General features: G+C 40.7%; 1 protein-coding gene across 10 annotated transcripts in view; it reads right to left on the bottom strand.

The window, feature by feature from the left end:
* The window catches only part of GJC1 (gap junction protein gamma 1), a 31,635-nt gene extending 12,475 nt beyond the window's left edge, over positions 1-19,160 (bottom strand). For 3 of the 10 annotated variants that reach the window (XM_049701765.1, XM_049701761.1, XM_049701766.1), the window contains exons 1-2: positions 18,443-19,160; positions 10,529-10,871 (exon numbers count right to left, since the gene is read on the bottom strand). The gene's annotated coding sequence lies outside the window, so the exon portion shown is untranslated. Of the gene's footprint in view, positions 1-39; positions 965-10,528; positions 10,872-17,999; positions 18,124-18,442 lie in introns of those variants that run through there. The other 7 variants (XM_033416921.2, XM_004285966.3, XM_033416924.2 and 4 more) reach the window with 5 other exon arrangements.
* Positions 19,161-20,187: the final 1,027 nt, after the last annotated feature.

Here is a 20,187-nt window from a genome sequence, read left to right as displayed (position 1 = left end):
CCTCAATGAAGCCAGAAAAAAAAAATAGTATAAGCTTACTGCAGAAGACAAGTGGGTCTCTGAAGAATGGGTATGGTTTCACCAGGCAGAACTGGGGTGGGAAGTAGAGGCAAGGCAGATGGAGAAAGTGGTGTGAGCAAAAAGTTGCACAAGAAGGCTCTTAGACTGGAACATGATGGAGGATGTTTGGGAAGTAGTTGTAGAGAAGGCTGAACAGGGAAGTCAAAGACCAGTTTGCAGAGGGCCTTAGCACACCATGGAACCTGAAATTAAAGCATGTAAGTAATGATGAATAAATGTTCCTCAGATGTGGTCCACAGACCACCTTCATCAGAATTATCCAGAGTACACGTCTAAAATGCTGATTCCTAGGTACTACTTACCCAATTCCCACTCTCAGGCCTACTGAATCAGAATTTAACATATCTTCTATGGTTAGACATTTAAGTTGTTTACAATGATTTATTACAATACTTATAACTTTGTACACATCCCCAGTTATAGATTTAGGATAAATTTTTCTAAAAGAATTGCTGGGTCAACAGTTGTACAAACTGTGAAAAAACTGTGTGTGTTATTAAGAAAAGATCAGCTTCTTTATGCACTATCTCTCCAAAAATTCTAAGGCTTTTAATATGTATTACCAAATCACCCCTGCAAAAAGCCGGTACCTATTTATATTTCCACTACTGAGAGTATGAGAATACTGGTTTCCTCACTCCCTCACCAATGATTTTAATGCATTTTTCAAGAAACAAGGCTTGGGTCAATCTGTGTTTAAACTATAAGAAGTTTTAGATGATCATTAATCATTAGGGAAATGCAAATGGACAAATAATGCACAGTGAGATACCATTTCATACTCAAAAGGATGACTACTATTAAAAGAAAAGAAACAAAAAAGAAAAGAAATAAGTGCTAAAAAAGTTATGGAGAAACTGGAATCATTGTTGTGCATTGCTGGTGGGAATGTAAAATGATGCAGCTGCTGTAGAAAATGGTATGCTTATGATTTTCTCAAAATATTAACTATAGGGCTTCCTCGGTGGTGCAGTGGTTGAGAGTCCACCTGCCAATGCAGGGGGCATGGGTTCGTGCCCCGGTCCGGGAAGATCCCACATGCCGTGGAGTGGCTGGGCCCATGAGCCATGGCCGCTGGGCCTGCGTGTCCGGAGCCTGTGCTCCACAACGGGACAGGCCACAACAGAGGCCCGCGTACCGCAAAAGAAAATATATATATACATTAACTACAGAATTATCATATGATCCAGCAATGCTACTTCAGGATGTATACCTAAAAGAAATGAAAGCAGGGACACAAACAGATATTTGTACATCCATGTTCAGAGCACATTATTTACAATAGCTAAAAGGTGGAAGCAACCGAAGTGTCCACTGACAGATAAATAAACAAAATATGGTATATATCCACAATGTTATTCAGCCTTAAAAGGAACGAAATTCTGACACATTCTACAATGCTGATGAACTTTGGAGACAGTATGCTAAGTGAAAGAAGTCAGTCACAAAAGGACAAATATTACGTTTCCACTTATATGAGGGCCCACTTATATGAGGGCTATAGAATAAAATTCATAGAGAGAGAAAGAAGAATGGTGATTGCCAAGGGCTGGGAGGAATGGGGAGTTAGCATTTAATGGGTAAAGAGTTTCAGTTAGGAAGATAAAGTTCTGGAGATAGATGGTGATGATGTTTGCACAACAATGTAAATGTACTTAATGCCACAGACCTATACGCTTAAAAATGGTTAAAATGGTATATTTTATGTTATGTATATTTTACCACAATGAAAAAGTAAAAAAAAGTTTTAGACTAACTTCATTCATGCAATTAGTATTCACCTACCATCAAGAAGCTTGCAATACAGTAGTTTATAGGAAATTACAAACACTTAAAAAAAACCCTACAGTTGTATTCAAGAAGTATTTAATGTTATATATGCTATGCAACAGAAGACGAGGAAATAACTGGAATCATCTGTTAAAGTTTAAATATATTTTATAGCATAGTGACTCTACAGGGAAATGCTTCATTTTCCAATTTATCTGATTCATTTTTTCCATTACAACCTCTTTACTATAATGTTGGCCACAAAAACACCGTTAATCCAAAAATATCTTTCATATATATATCTTTGGAAAAGTTTCTCATAGACTCATGTTTAAAAAAAAAGCTCCCAAGGGTTTCAGATCAACAACTAAAAAAGTGTGTAACTTGTCCCTTGTCAATTTTTTTTAAAAATAAATTTATTTATTTATTTTTGGCTGTGTTGGGTCTTTGTTTCTGTGCGAGGGCTTTCTCTAGTTGTGGCAAGCGGGGGCCACTCTTCATCGCGGTGCGTGGGCCTCTCACTGTCGCGGCCTCTCTTGCTGTGGAGCACAGGCTCCAGACGCGCAGGCTCAGTAGTTGTGGCTCATGGGCCCAGTTGCTCCGCGGCATGTGGGATCTTCCCAGACCAGGGCTTGAACCCGTGTCCCCTGCATTGGCAGGCAGATTCTCAACCACTGCACCACCAGGGAAGCCCCCTTGTCAATTTTTTAATGCTCACTAAACTAAAATAACCAGGAAAATTTAAAAATTTAAATAAGTAGTGCTATTCTAAATGTTTTACAAATTCAACAACCGAGTCCAAATGGGTCGGAGCCAAGTTTTAATCTGCTTCTAATTAAAAAAATTTTTTAAAACCTCAAAATCTATAATAGGTAGACCATATTTAAAAGCCTTAATTTCGGGCTTCCCTGGTGGCGCAGTGGTTGAGAGTCCGCCTGCTGATGCAGGGGACGCGGGTTCGTGCCCCAGTCCGGGAGGATCCCACATGCCGCGGAGCTGCTGGCCCCGTGAGCCATGGCCGCTGAGCCTGTGCTCCGCAACGGGAGAGGCCACAACAGTGAGAGGCCCACATACCGCAAAACAAACAAACAAACAAACAAAAAACCTTAATTTCTTTTCTAAACAAAAAATCCAGGATGAACTAATATTCTAGAAAAGTGATTCTAACTTTGAATTTTGTGAAACTAAGAGCAAGCACTTAACTAGGAGCCAAGAGATTCTAACAGGCACTTCAGGAATAAATATTTCTTTCCACTTTTTCATTTGTGAGATAAGTGAAGAATATCAGATTAGATTATTATTAAGGTCCCTTCTACTAACAGTTGATGAAAAGCAACTCAGGCAGAGTACTATTCATAAAACAACCAACAAATTATGTGGAATTCTGAACTCTAGGGACAGGAAAGAAGCAAAGTAAGAGCCATGAAATTAAACAATAATAAGATGTCAAATTTTCAAAAAGGCACTTCCTAGTCATCCCAGAAAATCTGTGGTTGGACTAAAATTAAAAATTTCAATATTGACTCACCATGATTCTACAGTATTAACTATCTGGGCATCCCAGATTATGAGCTGAGCGATTAAGAATCATCGTGCTAGTGACTCACATTCCCGAATGAGATTGCTTTATGTGTAGAGACAAAGAATCAATTAAAGGGTTTACAATGAAGTTTTGTTTAACTGGAACGTTTTAAGTGGAAGTTAATTCTGCATGAGTGATAATAGATGTTTAATAACTAGCTAGTGACAATTTCTAAGCAAAAGCACTATGGCAGCCTTAATCTATGTATTACAAACAGTAATCTATGTATTATAAACATGAAAACAACTTGTTTTTTAAAAGAGCTCTTGGCTATGGACGATATTTGAGAAACATAAAATTTTTTGTAAATCAAATTATAAAATGAAGGAGAGAAAGTAGTTTGAAATCTTGGCTCCATTAACAAGGAAACAAAATACACCATTGTGGGTTGAAGTGTCAATCTATGCTGGCAAAAAGCCATTCTATTTGAATGTAAGAACCTTCAGGAACCAGCTGGAGAAGTATGGGGAACCTGGGATAATGTGTTCATTCACAGTGCATCGTAAGTGGTACTGTCTTCACGTAAAAAAGGACAGTATTGGTACACTTGTCCAAAACAGCTTAAGTCAAATCAAAAGGACGACATCAGTCTAGGAAAATGACATGTCTAAGAAAAAATTAAAAAAATAAACATATAACATTACCAGTATGACTAGGGTCACAACACAAAATTTGCAAAAAACATTATCATACACTGATGGTGAGGATGGTCTGATACAATCTTTCTGGAAGGCATTATGGTAATATTTATCAGAAACTTTAAAATGTTTTATGTCCTTTGATCAGTAACATCACACCTAGTAATTTATCTTAAATGAATGCCCAATAAAATATAAATATATTTATTTATAAAATAAATATCTTAAATGAATGCCCAATAAAAGAAAAATTTTACATAATTTATGATATAATCTCTATGAGGAAATACTGTACAACCATTGTAAATCTTGTTTTAGAACAGAGATCACAAAATCCAAATGTCTACAACTACATAGAGACAAAAAGTAGATTAGTGGTTGCCTAGGACTGAGAAGAATGGGGAAGAGTAGGGAATGACTGATAATAGGTACAGGGTTTCTTTTGGGGGGAATGAAAACATTCTAAAAATTAAACTGAGGTGATGGCTACACAACCCGGTGGATATACTAAAACCATTGAATTGTACATTTTAAACAGGTGAACTGTACAGTGTGTGAATTATACATCAAAAAAGCCATTTAAGACATTTTCTAAATGTCTAGGCACCAGTAAGTGACACAAGGAACTGAAACAGAAAAATGGGGCCTGGACAACACAGGCACCAACTAAAGAGGGGCTACTGATTGTTAGCTACAGCTGTTGTTGTTACCAGACTGTCATATCTTTCAAAATAAGTCTTCAACCTGGATTTTTATGTGAAGCCTGATTTGGGGGTAATTTTTTTCTTTTCTTTTCTTTTTTTCCTCTGTGTTGGGTCTTCGTTGCTGCACGCGGACATCCTCTTGTTGTGGTGCACGGGCTTCTCATTGCAGTGGCTCCTCTTATTGCGGAGCACGGGCTCTAGGCGCGCGGGCTTCAGTAGTTGTGGCTCGTGGGCTCTAGGCGCGCGGGCTTCAGTAGTTGCAGTGCATGGGCTTAGCTGCTCTGCGGCATGTGGGATCTTCCCGGACCAGGGCTCGAACCCATATCTCCTGCATTGGCAGGCGGATTCTTAACCACTGAGCCACCAGGGAAGTCCCTGGGGGTAACTTTTTGATTGAAGTATAAAATACCTACAGAAAGGTGCACAAATTTAAGTGTGCAGCTCAATGAATTTTCACATATCCATGTAACTAGCACTGAAATCAAGAGCAAAGCATTACCAGCCACCCAGAGCCACAGTTATGCCCCTTCCTACCCAAGGGAAACCGTCACTATTGACATCTTGGATAATTCTTTGTTGTGGGAGACTGTCCTATGCATTGTAGAATGTTTTGCAGCATCCCTGGCCTCTTCCAGTTGTGACAACCAAAGATGTCTCCAGATACTGCCAAATACCCCTTGGGGAACAATATTATACCACATTGAGATCCACTAGTTTAAACTGTCCTTGAACGTTTCATAAATGGAATCACAGAATGGACTCTCTTGTATCAGATTCATAAGGAATACACTTCTAAAAAAATTTTTTAAATAAAAGAATACACTCTCATGTCTGACTTTTTTTTTTTTTTTTTTTGCAGTACACGGGCCTTTTACTGTTGTGGCCTCTCCTGTTGCGGAGCACAGGCTCCGGACACGCAGGTTCAGCGGCCATGGCTCACGGGCCCAGCCGCTCTGCGGCATGTGGGATCCTCCTGGACCGGGGCACGAACCCGTGTCCCCTGCATTGGCAGGTGGACTCTCAACCACTGCGCCACCAGGAAAGCCCCTGTGTCTGATTTTTGTTCAACATCTGCTGAGTCACCAATCTTATTGCATTTAGCTCTAGTCTGTTCATTCTCTTTGCTTTATTATATTGCCAGTGTGTGTATATCACAATTTATCCATTCTACTGCTGATGGGCATTTGAGCAGTCTCCAGTTTGGAGCTATTATGAATAATGCTACTGTGAACACACCAAATGTGCCTTTTGGTGATTATATGTACATTTCTGTTGAATACCTAGACCCAGAATTGCTAGTTGTAGGGTATGCATATGTCAGCTTCAGTAGATCAGTACTTTTCCTAAGGGGGTTGTATTCATTTACACTTCTACCTGTCTCCTTTTTTTTTCATGTTGGCAACTAATAGAAAAAAATTTTTAAATAATATTGAGCCAGATATTTTATTGGCTGAGTAAAGCCTGCCAATTTGTGATCTGTTTTAAAAAAAAATGTTTCACTATGTGAGAAAATGCTCATATGTAGTAAAGAGACAAAAAAACAAACAAAATAACTCCCAATAAGATAATATGCCTGAACGGAAATACACCAACATTAACAATTGCCTATGAATGTTTTCTCTTCTATTTGCTTTTCAGTATCTTCTACAATAAACATGTAATAATGAAGTTGGCAAACCCTTCCTATGCAACAAAAGCCCCAAGAGAAATTTAAAAAGTAGGTCGGGGTACAAATTTCATAATATTTGCATACATACATATTTTACATTCATGAAGACCTAATTAAGTAATGAATACATCACAGAAAAGTTAACTATCTCATAGAATCTTTGGTACAATTACTACACGGCCCCTCCACAAGGGGGTCCACGACAGAACTTATATAAAATTTCACCCTAGAGTAAAATATAGGATGGTGAGAGTACAGGGTAATCCTTAATTTGTAAGGATATATCAAAAGATAGTAGTCCTCTGACATATGTTATATAGCAGTTAGTATAATAATGCTGCTCTTCCCATTTCTTTAGAGACTCACTCTAAAATGCTCCAGAAGCAACACAGAAAATTAACATACTCAATACTCCCTTGAAATGCATAGTTGTTGCCATTGCTACCTGCTGGTTATTGAGTGCCTGATATTGAATATTTGGAAAGAGTCACCTCTATTTGAGAAAATGATTATTAAAACAGCCACCAAAACCTTTCCAGTGTCCCTTATGAGTTCTATTAAATGTTTACTTGACACGCGAAAATGTTACAAACCTCATACTTCCTGTCCTAATCACTCCACTTCATATCAAGGATTCTGCTGTTGGGATAAGACTGTGCCCATGAGATTCACTACAAACCCAAAAGATGTATCTCCTGAGTCAAGATACTAAATGCTAATATACTGCCTTAAATGGAGTTTTTTAAACCAAAATAACCTGTTACTTTAAGGCTTTGCTAAAGGGCACTAATCTGAGCACTGCTCCCATCTGCATTTTCCTATCAAGAAACTACACTGACATGTATATAATTATAAAACCAAATGGCAAAAAACAGTTTTCTGAGGCAAAATAAATAAAAAGCAGTAGAAAAAAAAAAAAGCAGTAGAAAATAAAGCTTTTAACTACTAAGACCATTCTAGCTGGGGTTCAAAATGCTAAGGTTGCTTTAAATTTCTCATTGAACTAGTAACCATAATTAACTGGCAACCAAAATAAATCTATTCAAGCTATGCATACATAATTTTCCTCCCAGGATATATCACAGATCATAAACACATTTTCCCATCCTCTTTCCTTTTCAGAGTTCAAGTATGATAGGAGACAATGGCTTCAGATACACAATTCAATAAGAACTGAGATACTCCCCCAACTCCCGGTAATTTTTCCAAGCTCAAAAAAGAAAGCTTTCCTTTCCAAGTGAATCTGAGAAGTGCACATCTGCTTGAACTGCTCAACCTTTAATAAATATAAAGCTTTCACTCTGAATAACATGAACATCTAGTACTGAACTGGAATGTGAGATCAAAGAAAACTATTTGAGTTAGACAAGCAAACAAATTCCCTTTCAGAAAGTACTATATGGCTTCTCTCACTAAATCATTTTCTGTACAAATCCAGATAGGCTAGTCAGTCAGGTCTTTTAAAAACAGAACTAATAATTAACATTTCTGACATTATAAGCTTAAAAATCATTATCTTAAGAAACAAACAAACAAACCAAGCACCTTTATCACCCAAATCTTCCACAAACACACGGTTTCATAGGTTCACACACTATATCAATGGTAAAAGAAATGTTAAGAGATTGGCTACGCTAGTAGTAGTCTCCAATTTCTAGAGTCTGAGGACCTTTATGTAACTGCAAAAGATTTTCCACTACATAATAGTGGTTATACATTTATTATCTATCTTTGGAGAAAACACATACACTGGTAAAGTTTAAAAATAAATCTGCAGTTTATGTATCATAACATCACTCATATATACATTTGAAAAGGTTATACGTATCTGTAAGACATTACTTATACACTTCACAGATAATACTTGCATGGATTCTGAGGTCATCCTTCAACTATTCTGCAGTGGCCCATTGTCTGACACCATAGTATGACATTAATATCCTTATTTTACTGAAGAGAATACTAAAGATCATGATGACTTGCTTAAGATCACACAACTAATTAGCTGTAAAGCCTAGAATACAACTCAAGACCTACTGATCGTTTTCCTATACCATGTAGATTTAGTATTTAATTTTATTTTAAGACCAAACAGAAGGTCACTGAAAAAACTGACAGTGATATACAATTAATATAACTAAAGAAAAGATTCCATTTAAAACAGCAACAAATAGATGAAAAAAACTTAGGAATAAGCCTCACAAGAAACATAATACCCAGGAAAATACTACCGAGGAACACAAAAGACTTAAATGCGTAAAACACGTTAAAGACTTAAAGCATTCTATGTTCTTGGATATAATAGCCATCATAAAAATATTAATTCTTCCTAAATTAATCTAAATTTAATGCAATCTTGATTTCTAAAAATGCCAATAGGATTTCTTTGGAACCAGACAAACTAATTCTAAATTTAATGTGTAAAATTAAATAGTAAGAATGGTTGGGAAATTTCAGAAAGAGAAATGAGGGCATACAAGCTTCTCTCAATATATACTATAAAGTTGTAATAATTTTAAAATGTGGAACTGGCAAAACGATTAACAAACTAGAACAGAATAGAAAGTCCAGAAGATCCAAATACATCTGAGAATTTAATGTATTATAAAGGTGGCATTTCAAACTAACGGAAAAAACATGGAATATTCAATAAATGATATTGAACTACCATGGGTAGCTATCTAGAAAAAAATTAAAGTTGGATCTTTAAATTCCAGATGGATCAAAGATTTTAAATTAAAAACAATACAATAAAAGTTAGATGAAAACATGAACATTTTTTCTTAATCATCTTAGTGAAAACTTTTCTAAAATGACACAAAACCTAGAGGTCAAATGAAAGAAATGACAAATTCAATTATATAAAATATAATTTCTAGAAAGCAAAAAAATACTATAAACAACTCAAAAGATACACTAAATGCTTAAAATTATTTGCAATTCTTAGAATAAAAGGCTAAATTCTCTTAACACATAAAGCGCTCCAGCAGATCATTAAAAAAAACAAAAACACTCAATAGAAATGTGAAATGCAGACACAGAAAACAAACTTATGGTTACCAAAGGGGAAGGGGGGAGGGATAAACGAAGAGTTTCAGATTAGCAGATACAAACTATTATATATAAAACAGATAAACAACAAGGTCCTCAACTATACTTCAATTTAAAAAAAAAGTGCAAAGAAGAGAGAGTTCTCAGAAAAATATAAATGGCTTTTAATAATACAGTATGAAAAGATATTCAATATCACTTGTAATTAAAGATTTACAAATTAAAACTCTACCAATAGGGCTTCCCTGGTGGCGCAGTGGTTGAGACTCCGCCTGCCGATTCAGGGGACAAGGGTTCGTGCCCCGGTCCGGGAAGATCCCACATGCCGCGGAGCGGCTGGGCCCGTGCGCCATGGCCGCCGGGCCTGCGCGTCCAGAGCCTGTGCTCCGCAATGGGAGAGGCCAAAACAGTGAGAGGCCCGCGCACCGCAAAAAAAAAAAAACTATACCAATATACTACTTTTTCATTTATCCAATTGGAAAAAATTTAAAAATTGATAACAGATCAGCAAGAAGGAAGGGTGTATATATAAAGAGGCATTCTTTGTGCTCTACTGGAAGTGATGGGGTAAAATGGTAAGCTTCTATAAAAGACAACGTGGAAATATCCATCAAAATTGAAAATGTAGATGTATTCTGATCCAGCGATTCCAGTGCTCAACACTTATCTAATGAAATGTTCAGACATACAAAATAATGTACAAGAATATTCACTGCAGTACTGCTGATAATGGGCTGTAAACAATTTAAAGTCTATCAGTACGGGACTGCGTAAACAAATTACAGAACATCTATTAGTCAAAAAAAAAAGAGCTCTATCTGCAATGATATGAAACAAACTAAGATATATTAATGAAAAATGCAGGGTACAGAACAGTGTGTAGAGTATTCTACCATTTATGTACGTTGGGGGGGGGTGGGGGATACTGAATATATGGATATCTGTAGAAGAATTCACAAAAAAAGCCAACAGTAATTGCTTCAGCAGAGAAAAGAAAACTGAGTGACTGAGAAGAGAATAAAGGAAGACTTACTTTTTTTAAAACATATTATTTGTTTGTTTTTGGCTGCATTGGGTCTTCATTGTTGCCCATGGTCTTTCTCTAGCTGTGGTGAGCGGGGGCTACTCTTCGTTGCGCTGTGTGGGCTTCTCATTGCGGTGGCTTCTCTTGTTGCAGAGCATGGGCTCTAGGAGCACAGGCTTCAGTAGTTGTGGCATGTGGACTCAGTAGCTGTGGCTCACGGGCCTAGCTGCTCAAACCCGTGTCCCCTGCATTGGCAGGCAGATTCCCAACCACTGCGCCACCAGGGAAGCCCCAGAAGACTTATTTTTCACTGTACATCCTTTCATACCTTTTGATTTTGTATTATGTATACCTATTTCAAAAAAAAATTTTGTCAGTGAAGTGAAATACTCAAACTGTCGATGTCAGCCTTAATGTATAACTGCATAATATAGCCAGGTTTCTTGGGACATTAATTATACTGACTCTTGGCCCACCAAATGGGGAGAAATTAAAATTAGAACTAGGTACAGTATGTCAAAGGAAAAAACTAATCTTCAATTTCTTTATTCCATCTGATAGCAATTTCTTTATTCCATCTGATAGCCTGCCTAAGCCTAGCTGCGATTATCTTCCTGGGAGACAAGAGTCTCCACTGTGTATACCACACCATAAGTGATCATTGTATTTCTGGTCTATTAAAACTGCTGAAGCGAATTCCCTGGTGGTCCAACGGTTAGGACTCCACACTCCCACTGCCGAGGGCCTGGGTTCAATCCCCTGTCAGGGAACTAAGATCCCATAAGCCTTGCAGTGCGGCAACATGGATGGACCTAGAGATTGTCATACTGAGTGAAGTAAGTCAGACAAAGAAAGAGAAATATCATATCCCTTATATGCGGAATCTAAAAAATGATACAAATGAACTTATTTACAAAACAGAAACAGACTCACAGACTTAGAGAATGAACTTATGGTTACCAGAGGGGAAGGATGGGGGGAAGCGATAGTTAGGGAGTTTGGGATCTACATGTACACACTGCTATATTTAAAACGGATAACCAACAAGGTCCTACTGTGTAGCACAGGGAACTCTGCTCAGTGCTATGTGGCAGCCTGGATGGGAGAGGAGTTTGGGGGAGAATGGATACGTGTATATGTATGGCTGAACCCCTTTGCTATGCACCTGAAACTATCACAACATTGTTAATCAGCTATACTCCAATATAAAGTTAAAAAAAAAAAAAACTCCTGAAGACTGATCAGGCCATGGCTACCAGTAAGTTCACATCAGTAAGTATTTACTGAAGACCTAGCACTGTAATGGCATGTAAGACCAAAAATACAAAAAACAAAATACAATAATAAGGCTTCTAGTCAGAACAAAAGCTTTGTCAGAAGTTACTTCATTACCATCAATAACTACAAATAAAAAAGAAATTAGTAAACATCCAAATAATTGCTGAATACCTAAATGAACTATGAGCTGGGTGGCTGGGGATACTGGCCATCCTTATGGAATATAAAGTATAGTCTGGGAATTCCCTGGTGGTCCAGTGGTTAGGACTCGGCACTTTCACTGCCGGGCCTGGGGTTCAGTCCCTGGTCAGGGAACTAAAATCCCTCAAGCCAGGGCATGGCGGGGGGGGCAGGGGATGGGGCGGGGTATAGTCTAATGGTGACACAGGTATTATACAAATAATTAAATTAATTAAAACTGTGATCTGTCCTACAGAAGGGAAGTGCAGGGTGCTATAAGAGTGTATTATAGGGGTCCCTAATCTAATATAGGAGAATCAGAGAAGGTTTTTCTTCAGAAGTGATATTTAAGCAAATTCTGAAGAATGAAGAGCTGCCTTCCAGGCAGAGGGATTAGCTACAGCACGTACAAAGACTGCTGGGTGAGCTTTGAACCTTCAGGGAATGGGGCGGAAAAAAAAAGATCAGTATGGCTAGACCATATATACCAAGAAAGCAAGTAAAAAGAAACGATGCTCGAGAAGCAGGCAAGGCCAGATCACATCATGTTAAATGAAGAGCGAAGGGAAAACAACAGAAGTTTTCAGGTAAGTGACTCGATTAAATTTTTTTTAAAGATAATTTTAGCTGCTGTGAGAAGAATACAAGAGGGTATATTGCTTAGGTGTATATAATACATAGTAAAAGTACAAAGAAATGCAAGAGAATAATAAATTCAAGTTGGTGATTACCTCTGGGAAGGACGCCTACAACAGTGGTTGTTTGGGGTACGGGGGTGCAATCAGGTAGGGAAACAGAGAAGACTTCAACCGTACTGATAATATTGTATTATTATTATTATTTTTGAAACAAGAGTGAACGAGGAAGGACCATTTAAAATTGACCTATAATAGGGACTTCCCTGGTGGTCCAGTGGTTGAGAGTCCGCCTTGCAGTGCAGGGGACGCGGTTCAATCCCTGGTCAGGGAACTAAGATCCCGTGTAACGTGGGGCAACTAAGCCTGTGCACTCTGGAGCCCGCACAACACAACTAGACAGCCCTCGTGCTAGAGAGAAGCCCACGTGCTGCAATGAAGCATCCCGCATGCCACAACTAAGACCCAATGCAGCCAAATTAATTAATTAATTAAATTGACTATAATAATTGTCGGGACTTCCCTGGTGGCGCAGTGGTTAAGAATCCACCTGCCCATGCAGGTGACATGGGTTCCAGCCCTGGCCCAGGAAGATCCCACATTCCGAGGAGCAACTCTGCCCGTGCGCCACAACTATTGAGCCTGAGCTCTAGAGCCCGTGAGCCACAACTACTGAAGCCTGCGCGCCTAGAGCTCGTGCTCCACAACAAGGGAAGCCACCACAGTGAGAAACCCACGCACTGCGATGAAGAGTAGCCCCCGCTCGCCACACCTAGAGAAAGCCCGCGCCCAGCAACTAAGACCCAATGCAGCCAAAAATAAATAAACAAATTGATTTTTTTAAAAAATCGTCTTGGGAAAAGGTGGCCTAGACTAGGATGGGGAGACTAGAGTGGAGAGAAACTGCAAGAATCTAGCCTCAGTAAGTTGTTGATAGAGCCACTTAATGAAACTGAGTACAGTGAAGAAGGTCTAGGTTTGGAGCCAAGATCAAGAGCTCAGTCTGGGCAACTCAATTAAAAATACCTCTGAGTATCTAAGTGGAGTTGTTGATTGAGCAGGCAGCTTGGATCAGAAAAGGGGTCTGAACTACAGATTAAAAAATGGTTGTATTCAAAATATACATGGGAACTGAAACCACAGAATGGATAAGATTAGAGTGAGAAGGGAGGAAGACTAAGGACCAAGACCTGAGAAAGACCATCAATTAAAGATCTGGTTGGGGTGGAGGGGACCTGAAGGAATAGCCAGAGATCGAGGAGGGAAAATTCGAACCCAAATAAACACCTACTCTAGATAGGCACTTAGGAATCCAAGGTTCAAGAATGAGTCAAAGGGAATTCCCCATAAATAGACAAGAGTCTAGATCCACTTTACTCTGAACATTCCCAAAAGGAATGCTGTAACTCAGTTAAGTAACAATAAATTCCATCAAAACTGATAAATCCTTCCAAGATGTAGATGAAAAGTTTTCTAACTATTTGAGACTTAAATACAATTAAGAGATTAGTCGAAAACAGGGATGTGGAGTTTATTCCATTTCTGTAGAGAAAAAATGAAAACCCGAAATCCTATACATTTCTTTTCTTTCAAAGATTTTTAGATAATTTCCAGATTGCTAAACCTTTTTAGCATGTTAAACCAGGGGTCCAAAATTGAAATCTGGACTTCCCTGGTGGCGCAGTGGTTAAGAATCTGCCTGCCACTGCAGGGGACAGGGTTTCGAGCCCTGGTCCGGGAAGATCCCACATGCTGCGGAGCAACTAAGCCTGGACGCCACAACTACTGAGCCTGCGCTCTAGAGCCCACGAGCCACAACTACTGAGCCCGTGTGCCACAACTACTGAAGCCCGCATGCCTAGAGCCCATGCTCCGCAACAAGAGAAGCCACCATAATGAGAAGCCCGCGCACCGCAACGAAGGGTAGCCCCCACTCGCCACAACTAGAGAAAGCCCTCGTGCAGCAACGAAGACCCAACACAGCCAAAAATAAAAAAAAAAACAGGGGTCCCCAACACTTGGGCCACGGACTGATACCTGTCCCTGGCCTGTTAGTAACTGGGCTGCAGAGCAGGAGATGAGCAGCAGGCAAGGGAGGGAAGCTTCATCTGTATTTACAGCCACTCCCCATCGCTCACATTATCGCCTGAGCTCTGCCTCCTGTCACCATTATGGTGAGTTGTATATTTCATTATATATTACAATGTAATAATAATAGAAATAAAGTGCACAATAAATGTAACGCACGTCAATCATCCCGAAACCATCCCCACCCCACCCCCATCCGTCCGTGGAAAATTGTCTTCCACGAAACCAGTCCCTGGTGCCAAAAAGGTTGGGACCGCCGTGTTAAACTGTAAGCATTTTGAGAACAAAGCCCACATAACATTCATCTTTGAACTGAATCTTCAGCCCAGTTCAGTGTTTAACATAAGTACCTGACGGAAAAAACAGTTAACTGAATGAATGGCCACCAGAACACTTTTGTCCAAACTGTGCTAGTGCTACAGCATATATAGCCTCATAGAACAGGCTTTAACTGAGAGTTCTACTCATTCCACAGAAATAAAGATCTCTCATCCTTGTCTTATGGTAAAAAAAACCCCATGGGGCAACACATTCCACTGGTCTGAATGGTAAATCCAAGTGCTGTCAGCCACTGCAATGCTTGCAAAACTCAAGAATGTACTACCCTATGCCAACCAGTACTGACTGATCATTCATTCTTTTTTTTCTTTTAAATAAGTTTGAATATTTAATTAATTAATTGATTAATTTGGCTGCTCCGGGTCTTAGTTGCGACACGTGGGCTCTTTTTCAGTTGCGGCATTCGGGATCTAGTTCCCCGATCAGGGATGGAACCCGGGCCCACTGCACTGGGAGCGCGGAGTCTCAACCACTGGACCACCAAGGAAGTCCCTGATCATTCTTTCTTTCTTTCTTTCTTTCTTTTAAATATTTATTTATTTGGCTGCACCAGGTCTTAGTTGGGGCATGCAAGATCTTTAGTTGCAGCATGTGGGATCTAGTTCCCTGACCAAGGATCGAACCCGGGCCCCCTGCATTGGGAGCCCGGAGTCTTAGCCATTGGACCACCAGGAAAGTCCCTCATTCATTCTTGAGAGCTGTAGAAAACAGCAATGCTCAGACTTAACCAAATAGGTCCTTACTTTCACACAAACTAAATTCATCAGCTGCGGTAGTGTGCTTGAAAAACAACTGTTGACACTTTGCTGATATTAACAGTTCATAACTGTTTTCTATGTGTAAGCTTCAGGTTAATGATAATAACCAAAATCTATCGTATATGTATTCTCAAAGAAGTGGTCTACAAAAGCAAAAAACCCATCCTTTTTCTGCCTAAATTTTCACTAGATATTTTGGATAGGAGCCACACATGTTCTATGGCCACAAGAAAAGCACAAGTTCAGAAATAAGTAATTATACCTGGGCCTCCAGGTGCACTTAACTATCAAGATTAATATTAAAAACAAAACAAATAAAGGAAAACATCTCATTTATTTTGAAATGTGAACTAAAAAACCCCAGCTTTTTTGGAACTCATCCCTTTGCACTGAATAAGTCATGGAACAAACTATGCATTTATTAAGAAAGTCATGCTCTGAATTTTAATTATATGTTTTGTATTCTAGGATCCCAATTAATGAATTGATAGGTAAGCCTGAAGCTAGAAGTGAGGGAGGGTGTAGCTAATCAGAGACCCACCCTGAATCCTTTCACTTTGGCTAATTTATACAAATACGAAATAAGAGTAAAAATGATTAAGAGACAGCGGCATTTATAAGTAAGATTATTATGTTGAAGATATGTTAACTTCTTAAATCCTTTCTTTTTTTTCCTTTTTTTTTTAATGGTTAAGATGGTAAATTTTGTTACATATATTTTCCCACAATTAAAAAAACCAAACACATCTATCTTCCCTCCCTCTCCCCCCCCCCGCCCCCGCAGGTGAACTCCTTATCTTGATCCGTATTTAGTTGATGTAACCTGGAGAAAGCTGGGAGGAATTCTTAAATCCTTTCAATTAAAGACTGAAACTCAATTCAACCTTCATGAACTGAATAGAAAGTTACTGAGTCCTTTGCTCCTTTTTAAGAGCATTGTGGCTACTAGCACAAGTAGAAAACCAATTCAAAAGTCACACAACCTAAAAGGAAGCTAAAAGCGTTGACTTTTGGAAAGGATGTTGGAAATGCTCTGGAAAAGTGCACAACAGTTTAAGATTATTAGTAAATAGTATCAAACCATTACAAATCAGGACAAATAATAAAAGGAGAATTTTCACATAACCACCATATGTATTCTCTTCAAAATGTCCTTTGCCTACAACACCCTGCTCACAAAGATCTGGTGAAAACTAAGACACAGATTTGTTTACCAGAGCTTTTTACCTTTTACCCAGAACAGTTCATGTTTCTTTAATTCTGCCATTACACAGCACTTAAGAAATCCAAAGCAACTGCAATATACAAAACTCTGCTAAAATCCAAAAAAATAAAACAATAAAACACACACAAAAAAACATCAAATGTAATCTCAATTCACATACTTTTAATCAGGAGCTCTGCAGTTAAGTTTATTTTTCTGCATTCTTATTCTGAAAAATACCTAAGCCCTCTTCCAGGGGTAAAGGATTTGATCCCTAAATTACATTATGAAGCCTTTTTTCTACAGATATTAATGTACTCCGTTTATCAGGGAATTAAAATCCCTTTCATTTATAGTTTGATTTTTACAGCACTTTCACCGGAACGTATACACAACACGAACGTATAATAATTTTAGATTAATCAGGCCTACAAGATAACGCTTATCCAGAACTTATTCTAACTTGGTTTATTCGATCCCACAAAGTAATCTCGATGCTAACAAAATAAAGCTCGAGCACAATGAAATCTGTAACACTGCTGGTTCTCAACGAACAAAAATTCCTTCAAATGGTAAAAACCAAACTCGCCCATTTCCCAAAGAAACTGTAATCCCAATCTTAGAAACAGTCGCAAAAAAAAAAAAAAAAGAAAAGAAATAAAAAAAGAACAAACAATTCTAAACCACACAATCATGTAAATCTTTCCAACTCAAAGCTCCAAGAGCAGCCGCCAACCACACAACTGGCCACAATCACAGCGTTAGCGCCTTCTCGTAATTTTGAATCTGGAGACAGAAGGAAAAAAAAACCACAACACACCAGTCATCCAAAGTTTCACGAAGAGGAAAAAAAAATCATTTTAAGTAAAGAAAACGTGTTAACCGAGAGGCGACTACTGCATTCCCCATCTCCCACTACCAGCCCGCGAACTAAATTCTCAAACATTCAAGGAGACAGAAGTCCCGGCAGGGATGTTAGAGGAAAGAGCCAGACGAACCGCACGCCGCCCGGAGAGATGTCAGGAGCCAAGCATCGGGAGACAAAGACCAGCCCGCGAAGAGCCCCGGCGCGGCCCTGCGCCCCTAACAGCCCGAGGAGTTGCGAGCACCGCCCAAGAGCGAGCCCAGGTCCTTCGGGCTCCCCGCCCACCCGGCGCCGCATCCGCAGCCCCGGCCCACCCCCGAGCCGTTTTCCCTCCCAATTTGGGAACCGCGCGCCTGGGGACAAAGGGGGAGGGCGCGCCGGGAGCAGCGGGTCGCGACGCCCCTTCGGGCTCGGAGGGAAGCCCTTGGTGGCGTCCTCTCCCTCCCTCCTGCCCCCGCCTCACTCTCCGCCGGCCCACCTGCCCCTCTCGGGCCTCCCCACAAGTTCTCCCACACACCCCCTCGGGCCCCGCCCCTGGCCCGCCGGCTCTCAGCCGGCCCTGTGGCCGCCCCTCACCTGCCGGCGGGGTCCCCCGGAACCGCCTCCTCCACCGGGCCTCGGCCCGTCCCGCCGGCCGCCGCCTCATGTGCCCCGCGTCGCCATCGCCTTCGCCGCCACCGTCATCTCTCCTCCTCCTCCTCCTCCACCGCCGCCTTCGCTTCAGTCTCCGGCCGCGGCCAAAGCCGCTCCCGCCGCCCAGAGCCACAGGGAGGCGCCTGCGCACTGCGCGCCGCGGTGGGGGCGGGGGCGTCCCGCCGAGGTCTGGGAGCCGGGGGTGCGCTGCACGTGGAGCTGTGGTAGGAGGGGGCGTCCGGAGCGCGGGGGCGGAGGCGCGGGCGTCCAACTTTCCGCGGTGGGGTCCGCGCGCTCCCGGACGGGGCAGTGGCGCGGCGCTTGTAGGAACTACCCAGGCGCGTGGAGTCTGGGCCCTGGGTGGGCGCAGCCTTCGCCTCCCGGACAGTTCATTCCTCCAGCTTGATCCTCAGGACAGGAACTCCGCCGTGGGCAGTGCCTCACTTCGAGCGGGCAACTAACGGCGCAGTGAGGACACGCCTTACCTGGGTATCCTGGGTTGCTGGTCCAACGAGCCCCGGAGTTGTATTCTGTGCACTCCGCCAAGGCCTGGGTCCAGTGTAACGCGGGATGCTGATTCCCCGTTCTAGGTTCTGCTCTACAATTACTCCAGGATCCTACTGGCCTCCGTCGGGTTAATCGTCAGAATTCCTTGGCCTCTGATCTTTTAGTGTTGTTCTAGATACTTTTGAAATCCTGGACTTCTCCGATTAGCCAGACCCTAATAGGCCATTTCCTTTTAACCCCTTGCATCCCAGCAGGATCCCATTTTCAAAGGACTTTGCATAGGAATCTCCAGCCTTGAATTGCCTCGTAGGAATGTGAAAACTCCTCAAATGGTTTAAGTAGAGGGAGTCCGTGCATAACAACAGAAGTCGTACTAAGGAGATGGGAGAATACTTTACTCTGTAAAGTGCTCCTGAATTATCTTATTGACCAGCATTATGCGGAAGGAAAGGTTTTCATTTTACCCTTTTGACCACAGAGGAAATTAAACTCTAACTAGTGAGGTGTCTTGCTACAGTTCAACCCCACCCCCTCTACGAAAAGCCAGGCCCTTATGGCCAGTCAAGTGGCTGAAAACTTGAGGGCTGAGCATCTGGCCCACTGACAGATGTTTTGTTTGGCTAGTATGACGTTTTCCAAAATGATGAATTAGTTGCCACATTTTAAAAATCTGTCTTTTGACTTCTCTCTAAAAAGTCAAAAGTTTTGCTCATTTTGAGCCTCTCTTTTCACGTGACAGTTACTTCTGAGTAACATCTGTCCATCCAGGGCAGGCGCTGTCTCCACTTAGATGCTTGAATGATTTTCGTTAGCTGCTTGGCCTCTGTATTTAAATTATCTTCCCCCTATACTTGCCATGCCCCAGTCTCCGTCCCCTCCCCATTATCACGTTCCCTCTCTACAAATGTATTTAAAATGACAAGTGTGAAGACCCTGTAAATATGTGAAAACAGGAATAAAGAACATGTTAGCTGAGATGACACAGGAGACAACATCCATACTGACTACAACATTAAAACTCTCATCTATTGCTAGTACAAGTGTAAATCGCTACAAATCACTTTGGAAGACTCTTTGGCGGTGTCTACTAAAGCCGAAACTGGGAATGCACTGTGAATCCGAAATTTCACAGAAATGTGTACAAAATACTTGTTCTAGAATATTCATGGCAGCACTATTTG

The sequence above is a fragment of the Orcinus orca genome, chromosome 19, assembly GCF_937001465.1.
Source record: "Orcinus orca chromosome 19, mOrcOrc1.1, whole genome shotgun sequence".
NCBI lineage: Eukaryota > Metazoa > Chordata > Mammalia > Artiodactyla > Delphinidae > Orcinus > Orcinus orca.
The sequence above is the reverse complement of the archived record's forward strand: the minus strand, read 5'-3'. Positions and strand labels throughout refer to the sequence as shown.